We start from the raw sequence: 13949 nt of genomic DNA, 5'->3' as shown, positions 1-13949 counted from the left end.
GTGGGAGAAGTTAACTGTATGCTGCCCACAAGCGCGTAGACCCCAGATCTGTTGGAACCCGAAGGCTGATGATGCTGACTCCCAATTACCTCACCACCAAGCAATCAGAAGAATGTCCACGAGCTGATCATGCCCTCCTCTTTGAACCATTTACAGTAAAACTCCTCACTACTCTCTCCAGGTCGGGACTCACAGTTTTGAGGGCATTAGCCCGCTGTGGCCCCCTTTGCCTGGCAAAGCAATAAAGCTTTGCCAATAAAGCTATTTTTTTTTTTTTTCTGCTTCACCCAAAACTCTGCCTCCCAGATTCAATTCAGTGCTGTCGCACGGAGACCAGGGTTCGGCATCACTGCTGTAGATAATGGGGCCTTTGTTCCACCAGGACTTCTGAGAAGTGTACAAATGCCTCCCAGAATTAAGAGGTTCAAGGAACTTCCCTGATGGTCCAGTGGTTAAGACTCTGTGCTTCCACTGCAGGGGGCGTGGGTTCAATCCCTGGTTGGGGAACTAAGATCCCACATGTGCTGTGCAGTGCAGCCAAAAGAAAAAAATAAAACAAAATAAAATACCATTTAGAATTAAGAGGTTCAAGGCTAAAGCAATTATCTACTGGTCCCAGATCTGCTGGGTGAGTGTTTTATCTAGGGCTGATAACTTCCTCATACTTCTGGTCTCCTTTGTGCCAAGTGGGCTCCCTGATATCAGAGGAGGTCCTGAGGCAGGCATTAAGACAGAAAGACACATTGTATGTTTGAAGTGGGCTGCTGCCAGTGAGAAGTAAGTTTAGGCTTGCACAGAACTGTCTACCCTGACTGTGCTGTTAGAAAAAAATTGCCACAAATTTAGCGGCTTAAAACAGCACAGAAATATATTATCACACAGTTGCTGGAAGTCAAAATTCTGGGCACAAGTGTGACTCAGCTGGTTCTCTGCTTAGAGTCACACAAGACCAAAACAAAAGCATTGGCAGGACTATGCTCCTTTGTGGAAGCGTTAGGAATGAATCCATATCCCAGATCATTGGCAGAATTCAAGTTCTATGCAACTGTAGGACTGAAGTCCCTGTTTTCTTGTTGACCATCAGTTGGGGATCTTTCTCACCTACAGGCTGGCTGCCTGTCTTGGCTTGTGGTCCCCTTCCTCCATCTTCAAAGCCAGCAATATCAGGTCCAGCCCTTCTCACACTTAGACTCTCTCAGACCTCCTCTTCTGGCTCATCTCCCACCTCCCTCTTCTACTTTTAAGATCTCAAGGGACTTCCATGGTGGCGCAGTGGTTAAGAATCTGCCTGCCAATGCAGGGGACACGGGTTCGATCACTGGTCCAGGAAGATCCCACATGCTGCGGAACAACTAAGCCCGTGCACCACAACTACTGAAGCCCATGCGCCTAGAGCCCGTGCTCCGCAACAAGAGAAGCCACCGCAAGGAGAAGCCTATGCACTGCAGTGAAGAGTTGCCCCCGCTCACCACAACTACAGAAAGCCCGCGCGCAGCAATGAAGACCCAACGCAGCCAAAATAAATAAATAAAATTAAAAAAAATTTAAGATCTCAAGTGACACATTAGGCCCAGTTGGATATTCCAGGATAATTTCCCTATTTTAAGGTTAGCTGATTAGTAACCTTAATCCCATCTTCAAAATCCCTACACAGCACTAACTAGATTGGTGTTAGAACAGCCAGAGGACAGGGATCGTGGGGATGGGGACATGTTTAGAATTCTGCTTACCGCAGAAGCTCCTGCTGAAATCAAAGTGGGCCGAGGAGGTGTGACACATGGCTTGAAAGAGGTCTGCTTCCTCCACTCTATCAGTTAGAATGTGTTTGGCTACAAATTAGAAGGGAAATAGCTAAAGATGGCTTAAAGCAGTGCTTCACAAACTTTAACGAACATATCAATCCAGACTCTGGATTCTGGATTCAGTAGGTTTAAAATGCAGATGCTGATTCAGTAGGTCAAGGGTGAGGCCCGAGATTCTGCGTTTCTAATAAGATCTCAGGTGGTGCTGATTCTGATGGTCTCAGACCACATTTTGGGATTTAAAATATAGTGGGCTTATTACTCCACTTCCTTTGTTTTTGGCCACACAACATGCAGGATCTTGGTTCCCCAACCAGGGACTGAACCCGTGCGCCCTGCAGTGGAAGCCCCCTGCAGTTAACCACTGGGCTTCCAGGAAATCCCTTGAGGAGTCTTTAGGTAGGCAAGATTTAGGGATGGTTAATCTAGTGGTTCAAAGACATTGGGGCATCAGATCATCTGTCTGTGGTTTCTTTGGCTTTCTCCTCATGGTTGAAAAAGGACGGAAGCAGTTCCAAGCATCACATGCCCACGTAACAATATTCAGATGCAGAGGAGGAAATGGCTGTCTTATAACCCTTTTAAAGAGTAAGAGAAACTCTTTGAGAAGCTCCCAGTCAATGTCCCAACATTTCTCATTGACCAGAATTGTGTCATAGGCTCATGCCTAAGCCAATCCCTTGCCAAGGCCATTCAGAGAAGGGCGAACAAAATCAGAAAGAAGAGAGGAAGCCACCAAAGGATATAATGAAGGGGTAACTAAAAAAAGTGAGGGGAAACTTGGGATCTGGTAAAAAGGAAATCCAACAGAAGAAAAGCTCCAGGGAGCCCCAGGATGACAGCTGTGGAAGTCCAAAAGGCAGTCTGCCCCCGATAGGAGCAGGAAGACACCCAGGACAGGTATCTCTAGGAATGACTGAAACTGATAGATATCCTGATATACACCCCTCTCACAAGTTTCCTCTTTCAATGCCCCCATGTGGCAGTATTATTATTTTAGGTTAAATCCCTAGTGGATACAATATTTTCTATAATATTTTTCAGTATTGGGCCAAGTGTGAACCATGATCACACTTCCTTTTTTGTTCAATTTTCGTTTCTCCAGGAGTTAACAATTCCCCCTTTTTTTCACCATTTTGTTTTCTGTATCTTTATTGTTTGTTTTCCCTAAACTCTCCAACACAATGATATCCTCTAAATACTGTTTCTACAGAGTTTCCATATTAGGATGTCTATCGGTCAATGAATAAAACGGAGTGGCCAGGTGATGATCAATGCTATAGAGAAAAGCAAAGCAGGAGTAGGGGAGAGGGAGTACCAGGGTGGGGAAGGTTTGTAATTTTTAGTTGGTTGGTCAGGGAAGACCTCACTGCGAGGGTGATCTGAAGGGAGACATAAAGGAAACCATGCAGACATTTGGAGGAAGAGAGTTCCAGGCAGAGGTAATATCAAGTTCAAAGTCCTAGAGACAGGAACATGCCTGGTCTAGTCTTCATACATCTACTAGAATTTTCCTTTGCATGTTTTACAGTCACTTCCACTACCCACTTCCCCACTGAAGGGCACTCCAACCTCTCAAGCACCCATATTCAAACTTTAGTCACTCTTGGTACACGTTTTTATTCTCAGTGTCCAAATGGTGACGAAGTCATATTGATACTATTTGCAAAACACTTAAATTCTTTCTCTTTTTCTATATTTCCACTGTCACTATATAAATACTATAAGATAGAAATTATAGAACATTAGGACTGAAAGAGCTCTTAGAGACCATCTAGCATAACTCTATCTTATGAGGCTCAAATTAAGCTACTTCTCTGAGAACTCTCAATCAGGTCTCTGGAGTACCAGGCAAAGCTTGGTTACATCATACCTGAGTCTGCCCCTTGCCTGAATGCACTCCATTTTGCCTGCTGCTCACCAACAAGTGCTCCTTGCACGCTGACTTATTCCTGCCTGCCCACCCTACACTAATACTCTGTGGGTCTACCCTGGCAGGGCTTTCCTCAGCTGCCTATCTGACATGACCTCTTACACCTAAAAAGAACCCAACATTCAAGTTACATCAGTCGACTTTCACTATTCCTCAGACACACTATCTTCATCTCTGCCTTTAAGTCTGCACTTCAATTCTTCTCTTTTCTGTAATAGTCTTTCTTTTTCCTTCTTGTTCAAGTTCACCTATCTTTCAAGACCTTTTCCAGACATGGTTTCTCTGTCTGATGGAATGGATCAGAAGCCATGTTTTAGGGTACTTGATTTTCCACACCCACACCCTTATCTTTGTACCAATCTTGTGTCATGAGTATTGTCTTTCCCCATTTTACAGGTGAAGAAACAAAGGCTTAGAGAGGTAGAAAGAGAGTGGGCTAGAATTTGAGCCTATGTCTGCCTGTGCTCTTAATCGTTGTGCAATTCTGTCTCCTGAGCTAGTAAATGTTAGCTGAGTTGTTTATGAACTGCTTTGTATATATTAGTGACCTCATCACGCCCCAACTGACCATACCCCTAGGCTTGTAGAGCAGAGTGAGAGCAAGAAAGAACCCCGCTTACAAAGGGCCCACCTTGTGCCAGACTCAGTACCATCTTCAGTGAATGTGAGGTAATACCAGGAGATACAACCAAAAGTGTTGAAAGCAGTTAGCTCTGGGGGATGAAACTCAGGGATGGCGCGAGGGGAAAGGCAAGGACTCTCTATTTTTATAATAAGCCTTATAGTACTAGTTGACATTTAATACTACATACAATATCACTTTGGTTAAAAATGAAAGTGAATTTAAACAAATTAAATGGATAAGTAGATGTAAATAACCTTTTTATAATCTTGGATGGGAAGGGAAGAAGGAAATATAAGGCAAGAGCCATCTAATACATTTGTAGTAAGGATTAAACAGAACAAGGCATTTAATACATGTTTGGCAAAGAACCAGCAGCAAGCATTATTATTATAACATGAAGCAGGACATGGGCTCAAGGTTCAGGATGGGTTCATTTTACCTGAGAGATGTCATAAGAACAAGCTATGATAATTAGAGATCACTCTGGCTTCCACCAAGACAGAAAAATGGTACATTCACCCCTGGCCTTTCTGCTCCTACTTCTCGCCCCTTCCTCCAGATTTTTATTTCAACCCAATTCACCCAATAGAGTAATTATCCTCACCAACTCTCCACACACACACTCGTACATACCTCTTCCCATCATGCTTCCACTTCAGCCCAACCCTTAACCCTGAGAAAAGGGAGCGGTGAAATCTACAATCAGATTTTGTAGTTCAGAGGGAAAGTAATTGACTTCCCTGCGATATTTAATTTCTAGGAAAGGGAGTTTGGAGGCAATACTGAATCATGTTATTAAAGTCCCATTCATTCATTCAATACATATTTGTTGAGTGCATGCTATGTGCCAGGCATAGCTCTAGCTACTGAAGATACAACAACGAACAAGGCAAATAAGCTGCGTGCCTTCATGGGGTTTTTGTCTAATGCCGCAATGACCGGAGCAGCTACCAGGGCAGGTGGAGACTTCTGGCAAGGATAGTCACCTCCATTTGCTGCTGTCCAGTTTGATGCAGTGGAATGAACTAAAAGACATGAATTGGGGTGCCTTCTCACTCACACCCTCCTGCGTAAGTGACCACCTTTATACCATATGACCCTGTTCCCCTGACCACAGCTTTTTGGACCAGTAACAGACATATGACCTAAGCTAGGCAATTAGATTCTTCCGCCAAGAATTTGCCAAAATTAGCTCTGGGAAGGTAAGTTGAAAGGTCAATGCAGAGTCAGGGCCACAGCAGAAGCCAGTAGACACTATGGCAAGCCAATGTCACGGGCAGACCAGAATTGTAAGGGGCAGATACTATGAGTAGGCTGAGGTGAGCCTTCTGTCTACAAAGAGGAAAATGCAGCAACTATGCTATAATAAGAAGGAACAAAGACCATTTGACCCCAGGAGGAAAGAGGAAAAGAGAGCAAGCAAAAGATCTTTTTTTTTTTTTTTTTTAAAAGGAGAGAGCAGTGGGGGGAGAGAAATAGGTGAGGGAGATTAAGAGGTACAAACTTCCAGTTACAAAATAAATGAGTCACGGGTATGAAAGGTACAGTGTGGGGAATAGTCAATAATTATGTAATATCTTTGGAAGGTGCCATGTCATAACTAGACTTATCACTGTGGTGATCATTTTGAAATGTATAGAAATATCAAATCACTATGTTGTACAGTGGGAACTAATGGAATGTTATAGGTCAATTATACTTCAAAAACAAACAGACAAACTCATAGAAAAAGAGATCAGATTTGTGGTTACCAGAGGCAGATGTCAGGGGAGGGGGAATTGGATGAAGGCAGTCAAAAGTACAAACTTTTAAATATAAGATAAATGAGTACTATAACTTAATCACTAAAAGGGATGTTGTCTATAAGCTTAAATTACACATAATGGCCCATCTCTGGGAGCCCTGCCCCCCAGGTAATGAGTGTTAAGCTAAAATACCTTTGTTTAGCTCACAGGAAACATCCTGACCAGGCCCACCTGTGAATGGCTGCAGGAAGGAAGAAATTAACACATCCGCTCCGGAGACTGGCCGGAAACAGGACTTTACACCCTACCCTTTTAGTAGAAAAGAAGCCTGAATTCTAACTCGGGGAAGATGGTTCTTTGGGGGCACTAGTCCCCCATCTTCTCAATCTGCTGGCTTTCCGAATAAAGTTGCTATTCCTTGCCCCAACAATTTCTTGGCCTGTTGTGTGGCGAGCAGTACGAGCTTGGACTTGGTAACACTTGCAGTTAGAATGGGGCTATGTGACTGGATCTAGCCAACGATCTGTGAGCAGACATGACTTGCATTACTTCAGAGCTGAGGTAGTTAAGAGTTTGTGAGTCTCATCCATCCCCCTCTTTCTCTGTCACATGTTCCCGATGGTGCCGGCTCAAGGTGTCAAAGCCTCTGTCAGCCTCTTTCCTTGGGGACCGTGAATAAGTAGGGTCTCTACCTTACCAGACATGTAATGAAAGCTAGAAATAAATTTGTTGAATTAAATCACTGAAATTTGGAGGTTTGTTTGTTGCAGCAGCTGGCAGTTAATTACATGGATACTCTTCGGCTGTGTTCATATCCCTGGATGTACTCTGTCTTCCACATTCATTCCTCCGCACAAATTCTCTTTTCCCTGATTCCCAGGACTCTTGGTTCGCGCCCTTTATACTGCGGACCTGGAGGTGTGGTGTGTATGATGTGCTTTTACATACTTGGAGGCTATTTTATTAGTTACATACAAATTTAGTATTTTTTTCTTCCTAGTTTATTGGCATTTTATTCATTATGCAGTATGTAGTGATGCTTCTTGCCTTAAAGTCTAATTTGTATTATATTAGTTTAACTTCACTGATTTTCTTTTAGTTAGTTTGTATAGTATGTCTTCTACAACCCTTAACATACCTGTATCCTTATATTTCAGATTTTTTAAAGCAGTAATGAGTTGCTTTTTAAAAACCAATGTGGGGAGCTTCCCTGGTGGCACAGTGGTTAAGAATCTGCCTGCCAATGCAGGGGACACGGGTTCGAGCCCTGGTCTGGGAAGATCCCACATACTGTGGAGCAACTAAGCCTGTGAGCCACAACTACTGAGCCTGCGCTCTAGAGCCCGAGAACCACAACTACTGAAACCTGCACACCTAGAGCCCGTGCTATGCAACAAGAGCAGCCACCACAATGAGAAGCCTGTGCACCGTAACAAAGAGTAGCCCCTGCTCGCCGCAACTAGAGAGCCCGTGCGCAGCAACGAAGACCCAACACAGCCAAAAATAAATAAATTTAAACAAACAAACAAACAAACAAACCAATCTGGGACTTCCCTGGTTGTGCAGTGGTTAAGAATCCGCCTGCCAATGCAGGGGACATGGGTTTGAGCCCTGGTCTGGGAAGATCCCACATGCCACAGAGCAACTAAGCCAGTGTGCCACAACTACTGACCCTGTGCTCTAGAGCCCGCGAGCCTAGAGTCCGTGCTCTGCAACAAAGAGAAGCCACTGCAATGAGAAGCCTGCACTGCAACAAAGAGTAGCCCCCACTCGCCACAACTAGAGAAAGCCCACGCACAGCAACGAAGAGCCAACGCAGTGAAAAATAAATAAATAAATAAATTTATTTTAAAAATAAATTAAAAAAATAAACAATCTAACAATCTTTGTTTTTTAATAGAGGTATTTAGTCCACTTATATTTAAAAGAGGCACTTATACTTTTGAGTTTCAAAATATCATACTAGTATTTGTTTTCTATTTCTCCCACAGGTTCTATGTTCCTTTTTTCTCTCTTCTTTTAAACCTTTTTTGGATTGTTTTTATTATTCCATATTTCTCTGCATTCACTTATTTTATATATATATATAAATAAAAAATAGTTTAAAAGATATATATATATACTTATATATATCTTTTAAACTATTTTTCCATGATTGCCATGGTGATTACAGCATGCATCCTTGACTTGTTAAATTTTAATATAAATTAATTCTTTTACCACTTCCTGAACAATACAAGAATCTCAAAATATTTTAATTCCATTTATCTGCTCCCACACCATGTGCCATTTTTGTGGTGTGTTTTAATTCTCCATATGTTTAAAGCTCCACTAGACATTGTTGCTTTATATGGTCGTTGTTCACTTATTTTTACCTATATAGTTACCCTTTCCATTGTTCTTCATTCCTTCCTCATATTGATACTTCCTTTTGAGCTTATTTTCATTCTGCTTGAAAAATTCCCTCTAGTATTTCTTTTAGTCTGGGTCTGTGGATGAATAACTTTTTTCAGATTTTGATTGTCTGAAAACTTATGTATTTTTCTTTCATTTTTGAATGATATTTTCACTGGGTATAGAATTTTAGATTAACTGTTATTTTCTTTCCACACTTTAAAGATAACATTCCATCATCTTCTGGATTTTATCATTTATATTGTTGAGTCTGTTGTTAGTCTTAATGTTGCTCTTTTGGAGGTAATATATCTTTTTTTCCTAATTGCTTTTAACACTTTTTCTTTGTTTTTCGTTTTCAGCAGTTTTCCCATGAAGTGCTTAGGTGTGATTTTCTTTGCATTTATCCTGCTTGGGACTGAGTATATGTCTTTCACCAATCTTAGAAAATTTTTAACTACTCTATTGTCAAATATTGCTTCTTTCCCATTTTCTCTCTCCTATCTTTCTAGGACTCTAATTTTTTGTATTTAGGCATTTTCATCATGTCCCATATGTCTATCCCTCTCTTCTTTATATTTTTCATTCTTTTCTTTCTCTGAATACTTCAGTATGGATATTATATACTGATCTATCTTCCAGCTCCTTAATCCTAAAATGAGCTGTGTCTAATCTGATGTTAGGTCCAGTTATTGTGTTAAATACATTATTGTATCTTTCAGTCCTAGGATTGCAATTGCATTCCTTTGTAGAATATCCAGGTTTGGCGATTACCTAGCACTCTACCGCAATCCCAGTGCAAAATCTTGCTGTTCTACACAGATCTACCTCATTCAGTTAAATGAACGAAAAAAAAAATCTCAGTTTTGTTCAAGCCAGTTTTAGTTGGGTTTCCAGTTACATAAAACTGAAAATTCGTAACTGAAAGTGTTTAGATATCTCTCTTCATGGTGCCAAGATGGTTGCAGCAGCCCAGATGTCAAATGCAGACAAGATTTAGAGAAGAAGTGGGCTGTTGCCTCATGCAACTCTTTTTATTAGGAGGGAAAACACTTTCTAGAATCCCCAATCAGAAGACCTGGGTTGTATCACAGGTCTAAGGTGATGTGTCTAAGGTGACCCTGACACATTGGAACGGATTGAAAATGATTAGCCAGTAACAATCTTTGCTTATCCTTGAATTTGGTGAGAGGGCCATCTTCTCTGAGCAAAGGACTACAGTAGATGAACATCCAGACAAAACTGGGGCTCCCTCAGCAATTAAAAATATGAGAGGAGCAAGGTCTTGGGTAGATAATCAATGCTGCTTACCTCACTAACAGATACACATTTATTTTCTGTAAAAAGATGTGTGTGTGTGCACACTCATGTGTGTGCGTGTGTATAGAAAATATCAGGGAGGGTATGTATCAGTGTGTTAACATGGTTTAAATTTTGAAATGGGACTATATGGGATGGAATGAATGGATATTTTCACTTTTTACTTAAAATATTTTTATTAGTTTATGTTACTTTGGTCACTTAAATTTAAAAGGATGAAAATTCCCTGGCGGTCCAGCGGTTAGGACTTGGTGCTTTCACTGCCAGAGGCCCTGGTTTAGTCCCTGGTCAGGGAACTAAGATCCCACAAGCCATGCGGTGCAGCTAAAAATAAATAAATAAATAAATAAATAAATAAATAAATAAATAAATTTATTTAAAAGGACTGCTTCAGTCTTAAAATGGGCTGCTCAGAAATGGAACTAGGATTTAAACAATAAAACAGTCAGAAGCATATGTTGATGGACCCCATTCCTGGGTCTGGTCCCTAGTATGGTCACTCAGGTGCCAGTAACAGGTTTATCCTTACTGGGGATTTGGAGGCACAAGGCTCTCGGAACCTGATGCCGTCAAATATTTAAACCATCCAACTTCCTTCTCTCACACTCTCAAAGCAGACTTCACATCATAAATTGGCTTCCTGTGCACATTTTCCTACAGGGGAAGAATTTGCTGGACATGGCAATGTGAGCATTCTGGTCCCTTTGGCAGTTGCATTTCTCATCGTATATTAATACACTGGTTCTTTGGCTCAGATAGCAAGCTAAGAGCTGAGTTACTATGATCTACTTCCCCCCCCCGCCCCCCCCCCCCAGTATATAGGCTCTCTCTTAATGCTGTTAAAGTGAAGTTTATGAGCTTGGACCATGATGAATTCACAAAGGTAAATATCACCTCTGAGGCCACCTGGCAGCTGGCTAGCCAGCTTGCCCTGATGACACTCCTGTCTCTTCAAGCACATTTCCTTCAGGCTCCTGTGTTTTCTAGCCACATTCATGTCAGCCAGCTGTCTCTTTCTTTATCCTTCATTCTGTCTTTTCCTCTATGACTGTCTCTCTAATTCTATTGCTCTCTCTTCCTACCTCACCACCTAACCTTCTTTTATCCTTTCCTTTTTTCTTTCTGTTTTTCACCTTAATTAACCATGGACTTGAATAATAAAATATACCAGAAATATGTGCCAGGAACTGCGCTGGGCCATACATATAAATATATTTTGACCTCACAATAACTCTGAAAAGTGTTTTTATCTCTATTTTACAGAGGGGAAAGTAGAGGCTCATAAAAGCTAAGCAGGGGCTTCCCTGGTGGCGCAGTGGTTGAGAATCTGCCTGCTAATGCAGGGGACACGGGTTCGAGCCCTGGTCTGGGAAGATCCCACATGCCACGGAGCAGCTGGGCCCGTGAGCCACAACTACTGAGCCTGCGCGTCTGGAGCCTGTGCCCCGCAACGGGAGGGGCCGCGATAGTGAAAGGCCCGCGCACCGCGATGAAGAGCGGTCCCCGCACCGCGATGAAGAGTGGCCCCCGCTTGCCACAACTAGAGAAAGCCCTCGCACGAACCGAAGACCCAACACAGCCAAAAAATAAATAAATAAATAAATAAATAAAGTAGCTATATAAAAAAAATAAAAAAATAAAAAAAAAGCTAAGCAGATGTGTTTGATAATTTAATGTTTTACTGCTTAATTTTCAAAGTCAATAAATTTAATATTTTATATTTGCTTTATCTTAGACAATAAAATTTGAACATTATTTTTGCCTGTGAGTCTATTGTCCTGGAAAAAAAATCACCTTAGCTCTGTTTATTTCTTTCTTAGGCTGGGAGATGGAATGGAAGACGAAAGAGACAAATTGGAGATGTTACTCTGAGCAGTAGGGCTCCCCACTGCTTTTTGCACCCTTCCTCTCCTCTTTCTTGAGAGCAGGGCTTGGCCCTGATTTCTCTGGAGCAATCTTAGTATTCTTCATGAAGGAGATGACCTTCTCTGTTCAGCCAGGACAAATGTACTTCCTGTATCTGTGCAAAAGGAATAGATCAAATTTTCAGCCCCTAGATATGTAACTTTCAAAAACTTGGAGATGGAGGTTGCAGTAAAGTTGGATCTGCTCCCTGGAAGACCACTTCTCTATATTTGGATGTTGAACTAAACCTCTCAGCTCCAGCAGGTGTTTCCTCAGCATCCTGGAGGTAGTGAGGTGAAAGTAGAGAGAAGCATCCCTGCCATCATTACCTCATATGGGGTTTGAGAGGAGTGGAAGAGAAAACTGGAGTTTTGGGTTTTTTAATGCTCAGAACTGAATTCAGTTTATTTTCTTTCATTATCAGCTTTAGAACTATTTCAAGAAATTGTGTATTATCCAAAAACATCACTTCAACATTATATCCTAATAAAGCACACCACTACTCTCTGTGATTAACCAAAAATACCTATGACAACTTACGTGGCCTAATTTTAGAGGATTCCCAATCTCTTCTCTTCCACCTTAGTCTCATTCTGGTCAGGTACTTGTAATATAGTTTTATTATCACATTTCAATTGTGAAACAATGAAATTTCCAAACAAATATCCCGCAGAATTACCATTTTTCTAATAAAAGTGTTACACTACTATGGTTGCTTCTCACATACAATATTTACCCCATATTCAAGTTTCTGATAAATGAACTGTAAGTTGAAATTCTGTTTCTGAGGCATTTCCCGGTATACTAGGCAGTGCATTTGAAAAGATATTATATTGCATTTAGTCTATAATAATTATCTTTTAAGCGTCTCTATATAATTAACAACCATTCAAAAAGAAAGTGCAAATGAGAGAACAAAAACTGGGTTCCAGGCACCTACACTCTTACTCCAGGGAGTAAGGCTGATTGTCTCCTGGAGACTCGAATATTTGGATCTTGGTTACAGGCTGGAGGGGCAGGCAGAGAGACCTGGGCTGAGAATCAGAGCGCAGCAGCAGAGAAGTCCAGGTCCAGTTGAAAATGGAGGCTCCAGACGCTGGTAGGTTCAGCACCACGGACAGAAACAAGACTGCCGCAGGCCCTCGGGCTCATAATTAAGCACCAAGGTCAGAACCCCCTGCAGCCCCGCCCCCACCCCACCCCAGCCCCGCGCTTGCTATTCCAGGGAGGGATCTAACCTGGTCCCTAGTTGACTGGCCCCTAGCACTTAACGTTTGCAATAAACCACAATTTAGTTTCCGTCTAAAGCCCTCCTGAATTTCTACACTGAGGTGTCTATTCCGCAGCCTCCTGGTGAGAGTAGAGTTGCCTTGGAGCAACTCTTATTAAGATCCGGCTGGTTTGCATATATCCGCATACACTGGGGCTTCTCCGTTCTGCTTTTATTATAAATGAATTGTTCAAACGAAGAAAGAGAAGGTTTATTTCACTCCTTCTTTTCCTCTTCTTTCCCTTATTCCTAGGGTCTCAATCTGGTGATTTCCCCGAAGTACCTGCAGGTGTGTGTTGTAGGAGAGGGTGGGAACCAGACCATCCTATGTGGTTTTCCCCAGATAATTTCCCTCATCTGTTTGCCTTCTGAATGATCCTTGTGAGGATCATAGGGAGTCTGCATTCTGTTTTAGCATATGGTCAGAACCTCTGGGCTGAAGTCCCTGGAGCTCAGGGACTGAAGAAGCCATGGCTGGAGCCTTAGAGACTCCAAAGAGGAAGGGACCCCGTTTTGAAGAGAGGGATGAGGGGTGGTTGAGTGAGGACTCATTGTGAAATGAAAGGAGTCCTGGGTCTCCAAGCAGCTTCTAAAAATACCGTCTCCCAGCGCTGGGGGAAGGGGGAGGGGAAAATCGAGCGTGCGGAGAATAAAGATGGGAAGGAGGTGGGAGTGTAAGAGCCCTTCTTCAGGTAGATCTGATTTCAGAGCCTCCGCCTGCATTCAAGGGCCAGCAGGATGCCACATCTCCTTCTGCTTCCTCAGCGAGCTTCAGTCTTCTGCGGTCTCCGAGCCTCAGTCCCTCCTGATGACCTTTCTTTCTATGGGCAAAGGAGCTCAGTTCCTCCCAGTCACTATGCCTATGGCTGCTGTCCAGCGACTATGTCTGCGAGCGAGCAAGTGTGCTTGTACACATACCACACACACACACACACACACACACACACACACAGAA

Source organism: Eschrichtius robustus, chromosome 3 (assembly GCF_028021215.1).
Source record: "Eschrichtius robustus isolate mEscRob2 chromosome 3, mEscRob2.pri, whole genome shotgun sequence".
Classification (NCBI taxonomy): Eukaryota; Metazoa; Chordata; class Mammalia; order Artiodactyla; family Eschrichtiidae; genus Eschrichtius; species Eschrichtius robustus.
This window is presented reverse-complemented; position numbering follows the sequence as displayed.